Source organism: Pecten maximus, chromosome 11, assembly GCF_902652985.1.
Source record: "Pecten maximus chromosome 11, xPecMax1.1, whole genome shotgun sequence".
NCBI classification, from domain to species: Eukaryota; Metazoa; Mollusca; class Bivalvia; order Pectinida; family Pectinidae; genus Pecten; species Pecten maximus.
Genome location: NC_047025.1, coordinates 362438 through 368437, shown reverse-complemented (window position 1 = coordinate 368437; position 6000 = coordinate 362438).

Below are 6000 nucleotides of genomic sequence, written 5' to 3'. Positions count from 1 at the left end.
CGTAACGTATAGAATACCATAACGTATATAATACCATAACGTATAGAATACCATTAACGTATAGAATACCATAACGTATAGAATACCATTAACGGATAGAATACCATTAACGGATAGAATACCATTAACGGATAGAATACCATAACGGATTGAATACCATAACGTATAGAATACCATAACGTATATAATACCATAACGTATAGAATACCATTAACGTATAGAATACCATAACGTATAGAATACCATAACGGATAGAATACCATAACGTATAGAATACCATAACGTATAGAATACCATAACGTATAGAATACCATAACGGATAGAATACCATAACGTATAGAATACCATTAACGTATAGAATACCATAACGTATCGAATACCATAACGGATAGAATACCATTAACGTATAGAATACCATAACGTATAGAATACCATAACGTATAGAATACCATAACGTATAGAATACCATTAACGTATAGAATACCATTATAGAATACCATTATAGAATACCATTAACGTATAGAATACCATAACGGATAGAATACCATAACGTATAGAATACCATTAACGTATAGAATACCATAACGTATAGAATACCATAACGGATAGAATACCAATAACGTATAGAATACCATTAACGTATAGAATACCATTAACGGATAGAATACCATTAACATATAGAATACTATTAACGTATAGAATACCATAACGGATAGAATACTATTAACGTATAGAATACCATAACGGATAGAATACCATTCACGTATAGAATACCATAACGGATAGAATACCATAACGTATAGAATACCATAACGTATAGAATACCATTAACGTATAGAATACCATTAACGGATAGAATACCATTAACATATAGAATACTATTAACGTATAGAATACCATAACGGATATAATACCATTAACGTATCAATACCATAACGGATATAATACCACAACGTATAGAATACCATTAACGGATAGAATACCATAACGGATAGAATACCATAACGGATAGAATACCAATAACGTATAGAATACCATTAACGGATAGAATACCATAACGGATAGAATACCATAACGGATAGAATACCATAACGTATAGAATACCATAACGGATAGAATACCATAACGTATAGAATACCATAACGGATAGAATACCAAAACGGATAGAATACCGTAACGGATAGAATACCATTAACGTATCAATACCATAACGGATAGAATACAATTAACGTATCAATACCATAACGTATAGAATACCATTAACGGATAGAATACCATTAACGGATGGAATACTATAACAGATAAAATACCATTAACGTATCAATACCATAACGTATAGAATACCATTAACGGATAGAATACCATAACGGATAGAATACCATAACGGATAGAATACCATTAACGTATAGAATACCATTAATGGATAGAATACCATAACGGATAGAATACCATAACGTATAGAATACCATTAACGTATAGAATACCATAACGGATAGAATACCATAACGGATAGAATACCATAACGGATAGAATACCATTAACGTATAGAATACCATTAATGGATAGAATACCATAACGGATAGAATACCATAACGGATAGAATACCATTAACGTATAGAATACCATAACGTATAGAATACCATAACGGATAGAATACCATTATAGAATACCTTTAACGTATAGAATACCATTAACGTATAGAATACCATTATAGAATACCTTTAACGTATATAATACCATAACGTATAGAATACCATAACGGATAGAATACCATAACGTATAGAATACCATTAACGTATAGAATACCATAACGTATAGAATACCATAACGGATAGAATACCATTATAGAATACCTTTAACGTATAGAATACCATTAACGTATAGAATACTATAACGGATAGAATACCATAACGTATAGAATACCATAACGAATAGAATACCATAACGTATAGAATACCATAACGTATAGAATACCATAACGTATAGAATACCATAACGGATAGAATAGCATAACGGATAGAATAGCATAACATATAGAATACCATAAAGTATAGAATACCATAACGGATAGAATACCATTGACGTATAGAATACCATTAACGGATAGAATACCATTAACGTATAGAATACCATTAACGGATAGAATACCATTAACGGATAGAATACCATTAACGTATAGAATACCATTAACGGATAGAATACCATTAACGGATAGAATACCATTAACGTATAGAATACCATTAACGGATAGAATACCATTATAGAATACCATAACGTATAGAATACCATAACGGATATAATACCATTAACGGATAGAATACCAATAACGGATAGAATACCATTAACGGATAGAATACCATTAACGGATAGAATACCATTAACGGATATAATACCATTAACGGATAGAATACCATTAACGGATAGAATACCATTAGCGGATAGAATACCATTAACGGATAGAATACCATTAACGGATAGAATACCATTAACGGATAGAATACCATTAACGGATAGAATACCATTAACGGATAGAATACCATAACGGATAGAATACCATAACGTATAGAATAGAATACCATAACGTATAGAATACCATTAACGGATAGAATACCATTAACGGATAGAATACCATTAACGGATAGAATACCATTAACGGATAGAATACCATAACGGATAGAATACCATAACGTATAGAATAGAATACCATAACGTATAGAATACCATTAACGGATAGAATACCATTAACGTATAGAATACCATTAACGGATAGAATACCATAACGGATAGAATACCATAACGTATAGAATAGAATACCATAACGTATAGAATACCATTAACGGATAGAATACCATTAACGGATAGAATACCATTAACGGATATAATACCATTAACGGATATAATACCATTAACGGATAGAATACCATTAACGGATAGAATACCATAACGTATATAATACCATTAACGTATAGAACACCATAACGTATAGAATACCATTAATGGATAGAATACCATAACGTATAGAATACCATTAACGTATAGAATACCATAACGTATAGAATACCATAACGTATAGAATACCATAACGTATAGAATACCATTAATGTATAGAATACCATAACGTATAGAATACCATAACGTATAGAATACCATAACGGATAGAATACCATTAACGGATAGAATACCATTAACGGATAGAATACCATTAACGGATAGAATAGAATACCATAACGTATAGAATACCATAACGTATAGAATACCATAACGTATATAATACCATAACGTATAGAATACCATTAACGTATAGAATACCATAACGGATAGAATACCATAACGTATAGAATACCATAACGTATAGAATACCATAACGGATAGAATACCATAACGTATAGAATACCATAACGTATAGAATACCATAACGTATAGAATACCATTAACGTATAGAATACCATAACGTATATAATACCATAACGTATAGAATACCATAACGGATAGAATACCATTAACGGATAGAATACCATTAACGGATAGAATAGAATACCATAACGTATAGAATACCATAACGTATAGAATACCATAACGTATAGAATACCATAACGGATATAATACCATTAACGTATAGAATACCATAACGTATAGAATACCATTAACGTATATAATACCATAACGTATCAATACCATAACGGATAGAATACCATTAACGGATAGAATAGAATACCATAACGTATAGAATACCATAACGGATATAATACCATAACGTATCAATACCATAACGGATAGAATACCATAACGTATAGAATACCATTTACGTATAGAATTCTATTAACGTATAGAATACCATAACGTATAGACTACCATTAACGTATAGAATTCTATTAACGTATAGAATACCATAACGTATAGAATACCATAACGTATAGAATACCATTAACGTATAGAATACCATAACGTATAGAATACCATTAACGTACAGAATACCATTAACGGATAGAATACCATTGACGTATAGAATACCATAACGGATAGAATACCATAACGGATATAATACCATAACGTATAGAATACCATAACGGATAGAATACCATTTACGTATAGAATACCATTAACGGATAGAATACCATTAACGGATAGAATACCATAACGGATAGAATACCATCACGTATAAAATACCATAACGGATATAATTCCATAACGTATAGAATACCATAACGGATAGAATACCATTTACGTATAGAATACCATTAACGGATAGAATACCATTTACGTATAGAATACCATTAACGTATAGAATACCGTAACGTATAGAATACCATAACGTATATAATACCATAACGTATAGAATACCATTAACGTATAGAATACCATAACGTATAGAATACCATTAACGGATAGAATACCATTAACGGATAGAATACCATTAACGGATAGAATACCATAACGGATTGAATACCATAACGTATAGAATACCATAACGTATATAATACCATAACGTATAGAATACCATTAACGTATAGAATACCATAACGTATAGAATACCATAACGGATAGAATACCATAACGTATAGAATACCATAACGTATAGAATACCATAACGTATAGAATACCATAACGGATAGAATACCATAACGTATAGAATACCATTAACGTATAGAATACCATAACGTATCGAATACCATAACGGATAGAATACCATTAACGTATAGAATACCATAACGTATAGAATACCATAACGTATAGAATACCATAACGTATAGAATACCATTAACGTATAGAATACCATTATAGAATACCATTATAGAATACCATTAACGTATAGAATACCATAACGGATAGAATACCATAACGTATAGAATACCATTAACGTATAGAATACCATAACGTATAGAATACCATAACGGATAGAATACCAATAACGTATAGAATACCATTAACGTATAGAATACCATTAACGGATAGAATACCATTAACATATAGAATACTATTAACGTATAGAATACCATAACGGATAGAATACTATTAACGTATAGAATACCATAACGGATAGAATACCATTCACGTATAGAATACCATAACGGATAGAATACCATAACGTATAGAATACCATAACGTATAGAATACCATTAACGTATAGAATACCATTAACGGATAGAATACCATTAACATATAGAATACTATTAACGTATAGAATACCATAACGGATATAATACCATTAACGTATCAATACCATAACGGATATAATACCACAACGTATAGAATACCATTAACGGATAGAATACCATAACGGATAGAATACCATAACGGATAGAATACCAATAACGTATAGAATACCATTAACGGATAGAATACCATAACGGATAGAATACCATAACGGATAGAATACCATAACGTATAGAATACCATAACGGATAGAATACCATAACGTATAGAATACCATAACGGATAGAATACCATAACGGATAGAATACCATAACGGATAGAATACCATTAACGTATCAATACCATAACGGATAGAATACCATTAACGTATCAATACCATAACGTATAGAATACCATTAACGGATAGAATACCATTAACGGATGGAATACCATAACAGATAAAATACCATTAACGTATCAATACCATAACGTATAGAATACCATTAACGGATAGAATACCATAACGGATAGAATACCATAACGGATAGAATACCATTAACGTATAGAATACCATTAACGGATAGAATACCATAACGGATAGAATACCATAACGTATAGAATACCATTAACGTATAGAATACCATAACGGATAGAATACCATAACGGATAGAATACCATAACGGATAGAATACCATTAACGTATAGAATACCATTAATGGATAGAATACCATAACGGATAGAATACCATAACGGATAGAATACCATTAACGTATAGAATACCATAACGTATAGAATACCATAACGGATAGAATACCATTATAGAATACCTTTAACGTATAGAATACCATTAACGTATAGAATACCATT